Raw genomic sequence first — 12,847 nt, forward strand, 5'->3', positions numbered from 1 at the left:
ATCCCCGCAGTAATCCAGTTGCTGGAACCTCGTCATGACCCACACAAGGGACCCTACAAGTGCGAGTTGCCAGCCTCTGGATTTAATCACTTGCAAGAGAACAGCTACAGACTTTGGCTTTCCTTTCTTTATTCTTTCTGTGCAGACGCTTGTTTGCGGCAGGCTGCTGGCTCCACAAATTTGGCAGCACATCCCAATTAAAAAAGGTACTCTTCAACCGCATCCTAGGTGAGGAAAGCCAGACTCTCCAAAGAGATGGCAGGGTTTGTGTTAAAAACCTCATCTCTGCTCTCATCTGCAAGAAAACTAATTTGGATAATTCTGTCCTCAATCTTGCCGACAGTGGAATACTCCTCTCCACAACAGGTTTGACAGCAGGACGTGATGTGATGAAAAGACTGCATTTAGGCTGGATGTAAGCAAGCCCATTAACTAATATTTCAGCAGGTTCAATGCAATCTCAATAGCAAAGTAACACACTGACTGGCAACATCCATCTCCAGGGCATGACTCCGACCCCATGCAGAAAGGATGTGTGAACCTCTCAGCATCCCAGGTGTGCTCAGCAGGGCAGAAGCCTGATGTTTTTCCTCCAGTATTTACCAGTTTATGGGAGAAAGCACTGGAGCCACGGATCTTTTAGGTGTAGCTTGCAATGGTGGCTACTTTCAGTGTGAACGGCATTTTTTTTCCCCCCATGGGAATCTGGAAGCCGCAGCTGATGTATATGCAAGCAGCTCCATGGGTGCAGGAGGTGGAGAGGCAATAAAGCCAACAAGCTCTGTCCTGTGTAGTTGCCAAGCCCTCGCTCTGCTTTAGAAAGTCCTCGCAGGGGAATGGGGAGGGAAGAATGAGGAGCAATTTTAATGCTATTTATAATTATTATTACAGAAAGTGCAGCTACTTGAAAATGAAGCTGTTGCATCAAGCAGAGCCAACACACAGTAATTTCAGTGTCAATGGCTGAACTGTTCAATTAAGTGGCCCTGGCTGGATCTCCAACACCCATCCTGCTGTGAGGCTAAAGAGTGCTCTCACAAGGAGCATCAGTAGAGATCTTTTCTTTCACCACGGGGGTGGGGGGGAAGAGGAGATTGTGGCTTTGCTAAACCCAGCCACAGGGCAATTGCGCTTTGCTTTCCAGCCACAGCAATCCCAAAATCTGATGAGGGAGGAAAATCCCACCCTGTTCCCTACTTAGTTTCCAGCAGGAGGCAAGTTTTGGGGATGTTGGAGAGAGGTGCTGGGCTGCTTTGCCTCCTGGCGTGGTGGTGGGAGGTAATCCAGCAGCACCAGCAAAGTTGAGAAAAAGAAGCTGTCATGCTCATTTATATATGTAAGTGATCTAGAGAATTATCGGCTAAATTATTTAAATGTCCCATTACTATTAAATTACTGGGCATTCATTGTAAGAACAGTCATAATACAGTAACTAATTTGGTATTAATGTGAATGTCAGCGTTTCATTGCAGTTATTTTGTACTTCATCATAAGATAATTTACCAATAAATTAATTGGCTTAATTGCTTCCTCCAAACCCAAGAGAACTACATGTGACATGACTTTTTCAAAGTGTTCATGCTCAGTCCCCATCCTTCTGCTTTAACCACAGCAAGTGGGAACCCTCCTTTGAAACACCTGGGAAACAGGGAGCAAAGCGTGACTTCACTCTCCCAGAGGCAATGAAGTCTTGGCATAACCCTTCCCTGTGGATTTTAATGTGCTGTAGATATAGCCCCCGAGACCACACTTGGAGCAGGAGCCCAGGCTTCAGTGCCAGCTTTGCAAGGTGCTGGGTGGTGGGCAAGAAGCACAGCCCCTGTACTCAGCTTCCACCCAAGGCAGAGGAAGCACCAGAGAGCCATTCTTGTCCACCCCCCCATTGCACAAGTTCCCCACATCCCCTTTGCCTCCCTAAAATACCAATAACCCCCAATCCCCATCAGCAGGGCATCAGCCAAACTGGCCAGAGCAGAGACTCAAGCTGCAGCTGGCAGACCTATTCCAGCTGGAAAGAAGTTGCTACCAATTTGCCACCAGGCAAAAAAAGTGCCTTAACTGGGGCTTCAGGTGTGTAGTGCCTCAGGTGAGATGGCTGCCAACCGATTTAAACGCTATCAGTAAGGCCGAGAAACAAAAGTGGTTTACCACAATGCCTGGAATAAGATGAGCAAGAAATCTCACAGCGGTGAGGGAGGAAAGCCAGCCCTCGCCAGGCAGAAGGCAGGGCCTGCCGTGAAGTCATGCTTTCACCATGTGCCTTGGGTATTATTAGGTCCCTGGTTTATGTCAGGCACTCGGGTTATGCCACTGTGGCCAAAGCCCTTTAATCAGACGCTGTAACTCCTGTTAAAAGCCGTGCCAGCCCTTCTCTCCCATCCCTGCCAATTCTGCAGGAGCTGTTTTGCCTTCCTAGCCTGGACTGATTTAGAGATAGGGTTACTGGGAGTGCTGCTGCCTTCCTGAAAGCCTGTTCCTCCAGCACTGGGATTTTTACAACCAGCACTGAAGCTCTCTGGCAACCACAGCAAGCCTCCCAGAGCTCCTACCCCTCTGTTCCCCAGGAGCTTAGGAAAAAGTTTAGTGCTGTTTTCTTCTCCAGGAGATGGAAAAAAGCTCCATCGAGAGCCCAGTGGGTAAGGACAGCTATTTTCTCCAGTTTATTGGTTTAAATGTTTTTTAATAAATTAACAGGGCTCTTTTGCAAAGCGCTGGGAACAGATTGCACTGGACTCAGCACTTTGGCACATGCTCCTCCACCATCAGAGAGAGATCAGCCCAACTGCAAAATGCTGCTAGATCTTTATTTATGGTAATTCGCCCGGATCCTGGGCAGTCTGCATTACGCCAGGCTGGCAAACGGTCTGACTCCATGTAGGAGCAACCCAAGGGAATACATCTTCCAGCACACCCTGGCCAGAGGCAAATCCCAACCACACAGCGCCTGTTGCTGCTCATTGTTTAAGTTGCCATTAGAATTAAAGAAATGACCCAACATTTTTCAGCAAAACCCCCCAAATCCAGTAATACAAAGTGAAGCTGACTGTTCTATTAACTCCCATCCTGCATCAGCAATTTTCTAAAGTGCGGAAACATTATAATTGACTTTTCTGCTAGTAGCAAAATGTCATTTTTTCTTAATACTTCCTAAGTCAGTAATGCATTTCAAAAGCCTCCAATGCCACTACCACAACAGGACTTACAAATTAGCACATTTTTAGCTTTTCATTAAACACAATACCAAAAAAAGGTCTCATCATATTAGGGTTTCTCTCCTCATTATTGAAAGTACTGCGACTTTGGAACTTCGCACAGCAAATTATAATGCACTCAGCCTGGGTCCATTGTAAATCAGGGCTTCAAAAAAGGTGTCACGTAGTCGGGCCCTCTTAAGCACTGAAAATATTGGAGTCTATTTGAAAACGCCTTATGTAGTCTCTCACTAGCCTTGCAAATCATCACAGCACCGGGTAGAGCTTCCTTTTATTTTTTGCCTCATAGCATCAAGCCATTTCTATTCCAACCAGAAAAAGAGGATTATTTCTTGCTGGGATTTAAAAAAAAATACCCTACACCTAAGATAACAAGCTGCATAAAATCCCCAAATCATTTAGGGGGTCTTGTTCAGCTTTGCACAGCATCCATGGGGCTGCCTTCTTCAAAGGAAAGGGGGTTTCTGCAGCCAGACCCCCAGCTTCCTGCCCTGGGATGCTCCTGGCCAACGATGCTCTCCAGAGCCCACCGCTAAAATGTGGTGCAATCAAAGGCACGGTGCCTTACACGGCTCCGGCTGATTCCAGAGCTCCACACTGAAAGGCCGCTACCCTGAGAGGATGCTGCAGAAGAGGGGCCATTTCTTTTGCAGAGCAAACAAGCGCCAGCTCATTTTTGCAGCCATCGCCTCCTGCAAAAGCACCAAATGCAGCCTCAGTTGGCCTTTGCCCTTACATCCCTCAGCTGGCATCCTCTTTCTTGGTAGAGAAGGGAAAATAGTAGAGGATGTGCCAGCATGGGAGCAGAGAGAGGCTCATGCCCCACCCCTGGGCCTCCAAAAAGGGTGGGAAACACAAACTCTGCACCCTTTTCCATTTTCTTAGCCTTCTAACAAAAGGCTAAACACGTCCCTAATCTCCTCAGCACAACTTCAAACAAAGCCAACACTGCGCAGTTTCCCCTAGGTGGGATGCCCCTCTCCTCAAAAGCATTCATGCTTTAAGTTGCTCAGGCCAACAAGAAAGTCACCGTTAACAAGACGACCAGAGGCAGCCAGAAGCAAAGGGAAAGAGAAGCATGAACTAATGCTGTTTGCTTCTCAGGAAGGCAGCTACGAGCCAGCGGCAAAGTAAAGGGCATTTCCTAATATCCTCTTCCAGATCCCTTACTTTAGGCTCTCCCTTGCCTCAGTTTCCCCAACAGGGAACAGTCAGCCAGCAGCAAGGCAAGGCAACAGTTAGCACAGACACCAGGAAGGCAAAAGCCATCCCACAGCTCAGCCCACAGCAGCACCAAAGCTCAAAATAAGCAACGGAGAGCGAGGAAGTGGAACAAGGAGGAGCCGCAGAAGAGAGTCAGATAGCAGCAAAATGGAAAAAAAAAAACCAAACACGAGGAACTCACCTCCGCTCTCTCAAAGAGCCAGGGCTTCTGCACAGATGTAGTCAGTACGTAGCCACCGCAAAGAAAAAGGACTGCAAATACTGCTTTATCCATCATTGGCCAGAAACCACCCAAAGCCCACAGCCAGCCAGCAAACTCTGAGGAGCTTAGGGGCTGAGGCTTTTATCTGGCTCAGTGGATGACCTGCAAATGGGAAACCCAGATCACCTGCTGCTCTCACAGCAGGAGAAACTTGTCAGCTGCTGCAATGGGCCATTAGCACAGCCAAGGGGGCAAGTGGGTCACAGAGCCTGAGGACCTCAGCTGGTTCTCCTCCAGCATTATTCTCTAGCAGGTGTCCAGGATGAGGTCCCAGCATCCACATCAGGCTGTCACAGCACCTCAGCTGTGTCAAAGCTTTTCTAGAGGTTTCCTTCCAAAAGTGCACCTTAGGACCAAAAACCATTTTGATGATAGCAGTGAGCGTGCAGGTCCAAAGTGCGTGGGACCAGGGGGTGTGAGGAGCTCTGCAAGGTCCTTGCTGCCCCATTGACCCATTTGTGAAAGGAAGGAAAGGCTCTGTGATGAACAGCCACAAATGGAGCTGCCATGCGGGACAGGGACAGACATGGGGGGGGCAGGACCTCCTCTGCCTGCAGTCTCTCCTCCTCTTCTGTGCTGTGGGTCTCTATCCCTCCCCATCCAGCCCCTGTCCTGCCCTGGAGCCACAACATGGTCTGGTGGGAGATGGTTGATCTTGGACTCATTGGGGGTTTTCCCAGATGAAAGCAGTTCAGGTCTGGGATCAAATCAGCCTGCTCCAGCCACCTCCAGCGCATTTCCCCCACATTTCAGGGCAATAAGCTCTTACAGAAGAAGACCAGAGGTGCTGGTTTTCAGTTCCAAATGCATCGTTACTCGTCCCAGCTCCTGGTATCCTGAGTCATGCAAGGAGAAGCCACTGTGCCTGCCCACCCAAGGGCTGCTTAATGGAGTGGGTCTTCTGCTTTCTAAGTACAAATAACTCAAGAGCAAAATGGAGGGGAAAGAAAACGGGCTTAAACAATAGGAAAAACACCAAGAAGGAATATTTGGAAAGCAAGGGAAAATCTAGGTATCAGCCATTAAGGCTGGATACAGTGTGATGGGCCAAGCCCTAGTGAAAGCTTGACGAGAGGTTAAGAGTTGGGTGCAACCCTGTCTTCTTGTTAGGAGTAATTGGAGCAGTGAATAAACTGAAGGATTAGCAGGAGATGGAAATTGGAAATCATGCAAATGAGCCCTTCAGCCAGCAAAGCCAATAGTCCCACTCAGCACAAAGTTTGGCTAAGTTATACCCATAATTGTTCTAATTAAAGGTGCACTCCGATGGCTCCATCCCAAACCAGACAGCTCCCGAAAAGCCCCTCAGGCAGCACCCTTTGGGAGGGGGTGAGGGGTCGGGAGAAACGCTGAAATCAGTCAGACCAGCCTGAAATCTGAGGTCTCAGCGTGTCATTCCAAAGCCTGATGGAAGCCTGCTCTGGGGTGGTGGCCCCCACACACCACCACCCACGTTAGCCTAAAAACACCCAGCTGGGAGCAACCCCTCCCCATCCTGTCAGGGTGGGTTGGAGGTACCATGGGTGTGAGCACACCATGGTGCCACCTCATGGCCCAAAAACCTGCCCCATCTTTACATCATTTTCTCCAGCCACCTAGGAGATGGCTCCATCCCCAAGCCCTTCACGTGGGGTCTTGCCCAGGGCCAACATTTCATTTCAGGCTTACAAAGCCATCCTCACTCCATTGCCAAGTTCAAGCTCCCAATTCTGGGATGTCCCTGACCCAACGGTGACATGCCACCCCCCTGGCAAGCAACGCACACCCCTCTGCCCGCTAATGAAACCCCTCACGGGGGGATGTCAGGGGCAGCCCAAAGCCTCGGCCCCCAGCATTGCCCACCTGAGCCACCCTCCATGTTCCACAGGGACAGTCCTTGGCGTCACAGCTCAGGCAGGGCAGGGGATGTGGCGGCGGCGGTGATGTGCTGACAGCTCGCCGCCGGGTGCTGCCGGTGTGACGGATGGTCCAGGTGCTGCAGCTGAGCCCCAAGAACCGGCTGCCTCGTCCCACCGCAGCAGCAACCTGTAATTTCCAAGGCGTTGTTTCCAGCCCGTACCCCACAAGTGATGGGAAGGGGGGGCAGGAATGAAGGCAGAGCCAAGCAGGCAAACCAGATGGCTCTCTCGTTAAAGTGCAGCTGTGACGAAGAGAGGTCGTAGCCGTAATGAATCGGGCAGAGTCCCCACTAATTAACACTGACAAGAGAAGTTCAGATGTGTCCACTGGTAAGGAATAAATCAATCCCCCAGAAATGGATACAGCCAACGAGGGATAGTTGAGTTTGTTGTTCTGCATCCCAGAGGGCAAGCAATTATCTCTATAACTTTCTAGTTAGGGTGCACTTGGGAAACACATCTTCCGATCCATAAATACCTTCCTTCCACAACTCCATTACACTTCCAGGTGTCAAGAGCTAATTTTGCCGAGGAGCAAAACAGCACCGGATGGCATGAAACCGAGCGAAGGGCTTGTTGAAGCTCGTGGTGCCATCCAGCTCCTCTGCTTCTACCTGCCGTAGCATTTTGGCAAAGCCAAGCCTGTTGCACGGCAGTGATGCCCCTGCTGGAGACCCAGCCAGAGAATGGGGTGAACCTGCTTCAGTTTTCAGGAGTTTGGGGAAAAGGACTGGGGTGTGAATCGTGACATACCCAGCACTGGATCCTCACCCTATAATCACTACTGAGCCCCAATCTAGGTGGTCAGCCCGCAAGCAGTGGTGTTGACGTGTACCACATCACATCCCTGGTGTCTCCATTCCCAGGAGTGGGTCCTGCGCTACAGACCCTACAAGAAGCCTCTAATTCCTTCCACCTTCCTCCTCCTCCTTTCAAATTGCACCCTCCCTCCTCCTCCCTGGGATCACAGCCCCTCCAGGGATGCCATGGTGGGACCCACTGGGCACAGGGCACCTGACAGGTGGGGCGTCACCCAACGTGCACCCCTGCACCCCAGCAGCTGTGGGAGAACATTGACCTGAAAGTGAGACTGAACCAGCACTGTGGGGATGTTAAACATTCCCCTGCCTCAGCTCACCAGCAGAAATGCCTGCATCAACCCGGTAGCATTTTTGGGGTGCACAAAGCCGTGGCCACCTTGTGCTGCCTTACAAGCCGCTTTGGTCAACGAGGCATATGTTCTGTCCTTACATCCCTCGCAGTTATATAGGGTGACATTATTTCACATCGCTTTTCCTCCTCTTTTTTTCACCAGACCCAGGCAAACAGAAAATGCAAACGCTGCTTTAGTGCCATTAAACAGTCAGTGGAGCCCAATCCCCTGCTGAACCCCACAGTTCTGAAACTCACAAGAGCAAACTTTTCCTGAGCACTCAAGAGATGCCTCTCAGGCTTGTGTTCTGAGAGATGATGGCAAGGTTGGCGGCATCTCCTGGGCGAGTCCCCCAGGATGGTTGCTCTCCTGCCCTTCTCCATTGCACACAACCTTCACAAAAGCAAATCGTCCCTGCTTTTCAGAAAAGGGTTTGTTGTGCAGGTTTCTTTTCAGCATCTCCTTCATCACTGGCTGCTTCTCCACTCCTGAGTCCTCCCAGGTGTAACTAGGGCTGGTAGTTTCTATAGCTGCTGTATGCAGGCAGGTGCTTAAATTGCAGCTGGCCAATATGGGGCATCAAAGTTTAAGACGGGCAGAAAAAAACAACAACAAAAAAAAGTGTTACATGGCAAAACTAGCATGGGGATTTTGCAGAGGGAGGGACCATGCCTGGCACTGCTCTTGGGTGGGTTCAGGCAACGCTTAAAGCAAGCCCAACCCTTAAACCATCACTACCCAGAAATTCAGCTGGCCTTGCCGTACGTGTTCAGACAGACACCTTCTAAGAGAAAGGGGTAGTGAGAGAAAGGGGGAAACTAATGCAGGGAGGAATTCAAGCCCTCCACATCCCCAAATCAAAGGCAAATCGAGCTGAAAGCTTCATGTCTGCAGCCCGGAGCAGCAGAGGCACGGCAGCCCAGCGCCTGCCGTTAGCACAAGGGCTCTAATATTTTAGGATAAAGGTGGGGAGAGGGGGAAACCCAGCCCACAACCTTTACAGCCCACAAACCAGCCATCTCAAGGGTGACTGCTAAAAATAACCCAGTTGCCTCGCTAACTAGTAAACGCCACCACCCAGCCCCATACTGTAAGGGGTCCATGTGACGGAGGGGCAGCCCGCGCGGGTTTGCCAGGCTGGCACTCGGGGTGACATTTCACGAGCGCATTACTGAGGGGTTAAATAACTGGTAGGGCTCCCCTTTGCCTTTAAAAGAGGATGCGCACCAGGATTGAATTCCCAGGGGATAATTAACACAGCTGCAAATCTGCAGCACAGAGGGGGGGAGAAGGGAAGCCTAGTATTTTTAGTTAAGCTAAGAGATATAGGGGTTTTATTCCTGTATTTGATGGAAAAAGGGGGGGGGGGGGGGGGGGGGAAGGATAGCGCTGCTCAGTTACAAGAACTGGAAAGGTGGTGTGGGGTTTTTTCTATTGAATTGAATTATTTACCTTTGATAAAGAAGGGCCACTATAAACCAGCGTAGCACATATTATATAGAGCTGTTAAAGGGAAATGTTTCGGCACTATTTAAATATTATCTAATTTCCAATAAAAACTGGACAAAATCAATGTAGCCTGGGGACGAGTTTATATTTCACCAGGCGGCAGTTTTTAAAGGAGGGCTGGTCCGTCAGCAGCAGCCCAGCTGGCTCTGCTCGTGCAACAGCATCTGCAAAAGATTTTTGGGGGGTGCAAAGCGTGACCCTCCCCCCTCCCCCCAGCACAGACACGTGCGACTTCACGGGCGTTAATGGTGCGGTCTGACCCCCTCGCTCAGCCGCCAGCCACGTAAGTGGGCAGCGCTGTCACATGGATCAGGAGCGCTGGAAATATAAACGTGGGGACATTTCGGCAGCAGGTTGGCTGTTTGCAAGGTGGCATCTGGCTCCGAGAGAGAAGATTAAACCTCCTGCCCTGCGCTGCCCGGCCAGGGATGGTGCTCTGGGGGGATGAGCAAGCATCGCCCGGGAGAGCCACCCTCGCGCCGCTGTCCCTCCAAGGTAGGCTTGGGTAGCAGATGGTTTATCTCGTGGCACAGTGGCTTTGCCATCCTGCCTGCCCACCTCTCGGTCCCCCAGCTGTGGGCGCAGCATCCCTTCCCCACAGCTGCAAGGTGCTGGGGGGACACACAGCCATCACAGGGAGCTCTGCCACTCACACCAGCTCATTTTAATTATTTTGGGGGTTAAGAGAGGGTGCAAGCTTTAAATCAGTCATGCATTGCAATCCGTGCTTGAGAGCAGCTGGAGTAGGCAGTGCCGCGGGCTGCCAGCCCTCGGGCTCCTTCACCACACTGGAAGTTTCCCTGGAAAAAAAGATAATGCCGTTCCCCACTGCTGGAGGACAGCTGTAAATCACAGAGATGATGCCAGGAGCTCTTCGCACGGGCACATCTGGACTCGTTGGATTTTTTAAGGCAGCCTCATGGGTTTTTTGAAGCAGCAGGGCAAGTTATTACGGGCTGAAATCTCCCTGGTGTAAGGACTAAGTTGTTATGTGGCAGCTTAACTTGGGGAACAAGCTCACGCTGAAGTCATTTTGCTTCTGTGTATCGTGCTCTTTCATGTGCCAGGAATGAGTTTTCCTCGTAATGTGAAGCCAGTGCAGACAATTTAAGTCATTATTAATAGATACACTTGATCTGAGGAAGTAAAATGCTTAATGTTTTGTTAAATGAGGTGTACTCTGCAAACAGTCGTATGCAGGGAGAAGGTTAAGATGCTCCCCCCGCGTTAGAGATTAATGAGTGCGAGGCTACTGCTAATGAAGTGCTCATCCTCACCAGCGTTTGGAGCCTGAGTCCGGGCAGAAATGTCTTTAGTGAAGTAAGGACACGTAAGGATGACCCCAGGCTTAATTGCTCACAGGATCAGGCCCTTGGACCATCAGGGTCTCGAAGCATGGGGACCAGGATGCTGGGAGGACAGGTGATGTGCCCAAGGCCATGCAGCATGGCAGTGGCAGAGGAGAGGGTAGGGCTGCAGGGTCCCAGCCTTTCTCCACCACCCAATATCACTGCCCAAAGGTGACAAGTAGTTTACAAGCACCCAACCCCCTCCATTTTCCTTCAAAACCCAGCCGGTGACTACTCCCTGGGTCCCGGCCAGCCCCAGAATGCTCCACAGGTGTCCTGGCTGCCAGCTCCTCTCTGCAGTAGATCGCCTCTGCCTGTACAGCAGTGTTCTCCTTAAAAACACTGAAATATCTTTTAATCCTGACATCACTTTCCACTTACCAGTGGAAAAAGCACTTGACTTGGCTGGCAGGAGCTCAGGCGCGTGCGTTTATATGTGTCGTTCAGCTACAAGAGGACTTTTTCGTTCTGCTCTTGCTGGCCCTGGCTATTTTTAACCCCCTCCGTCAGCGATGCTGTTAATCCTGTCGTTACCGTGACCCAAGAAGTGAGTGTTATATGCAAATAAACGCTGATTAAAAGGCTCACGAGAAGGGGTCACAGGGTATTTCAACACGCTCTCAACGGCAGTTTAATGCCAGACGCACACACCCCTAACAAAATTAGCCCACGTCTGACCGAGAAGGTCTAGACTCTCTGCTAAATATACCCAGCTGCCAGCACGGGAGGTGGTCCGTGCTGTGGGAAGATGATCCCCTCAATGTGAACAAGGGCACGTGAAGGCAAGCTCCCTCCGCGCCACCGTGGAAATATTACAGGGTTGCTAATGAGCAGAGAGGGAAAGTGCGCCGGGGCTGCGGAAACGTGACCCAGGACAAGTCCCTGGGGAAAACGATCCCACTCTGTACCACTCCCTGGGCCTCCAAATCTTCTACTCCAGCTCAGGGACCCCAGGGGATACCGAGGCTATTTTTCATACCAGAGCAATGCTTTGAGGAGGTGGTTCAGTTCATAGCAGAAGGGTGAATGGGCTCAAAGGCTGGGGGTAGCAGAATAGCAACAAGTGGTAAAAGAAAAGAGAAAGACAAAGGGATCTGGAAGTTAGAAACCAACCGAGAAGTTGTGAACGGCCAGGTGGGAAGCTCAGCCTTGAGTTCAAGGGGGAAGAAAGAAAATGAGGAAGACCACCTTGGTTGACCTCAAATTAGCTCCCACTGCAGCTACAGGTGAACAGGGACCTCAAGGCAGGGGGTCTTTTACACAAGGGATTAATTTACACAGAGACCCTAAGTCAGACTCCCTGGCTCAGTGCGATCTCATCCTGGACGGACACACTGTGATCAGTTTGTGGCTCTGTGTTCATCCCATGGTCTCCCAGGCCAGGTGGCTGGATGTCACCACAGCCATGTTGAGGAAACCCACAGAGAAACCTCAGACGACTCTTGCAGCGTGGGTGTGTTGGCCCAGGGCCGGCACAAAGACATTCATGGTCACCCACAGGAGCCCAGCAAAGTCCCCACTTGCAGTGAGCTACAGAAAAGGTCTCAAACATTTCTTCCAGCCTTAGGCTGACTCCACAACAGAGGGAGCCACGAAGCATTGCAGCAGTCCCTCCACATCTGGTTGCTTTGATATGGTTTAACACCTTCCTGAGATTCATTTTGATTGTGTTTATTCCCCAGGGAGGTGGGGTGGGAGAGCTGGGAGGTTGTGTCACCCAGAGCTTCCAAGTCGTGGGATGCCAAGGACTATTCTAGTCCCTGCTGTGAACTTCTCCTGTGACCTTGAGGAAAGGAGCCAGGAGCCTCAGGGCAGCAGGAGCCAAGACGCTCCGCCGGTGTCCGTCCCTGTGCTTAAATGGCAGCAGAGGCTGGGCGCTCCCTCCTATACAAGGCATCGGCGGGGAGAGCAGCTCCCCTGGCCAAAGCCCCGGGAGGATTTGGACCTCACTGGCTTTTGCCAAGTGCTTTGGATCCCTCCATCCAGGGACATGCCAGCATGCCAGGCTGCATCATGTTGGCCACTAGTGCAATGCCCAGATTTTTCCATATAGCAACCATAAGACTGGAGACCGGTATGAGTCCCTTAAAGAGAAAAAAAATAAAACAAACCAGTGTTAGGGAGAGAAAAAACTCACTTTGTCCAAATTCAGAGTACACAAATAAGCTTATATGGGGTTGGGCAGATAGGAGCTGACTAAATTTCTTTTTTTCTTTTTTTTTTTTTTTACCCCCTAAACG

This window comes from Falco naumanni, chromosome 8, assembly GCF_017639655.2.
Source record: "Falco naumanni isolate bFalNau1 chromosome 8, bFalNau1.pat, whole genome shotgun sequence".
NCBI lineage: Eukaryota > Metazoa > Chordata > Aves > Falconiformes > Falconidae > Falco > Falco naumanni.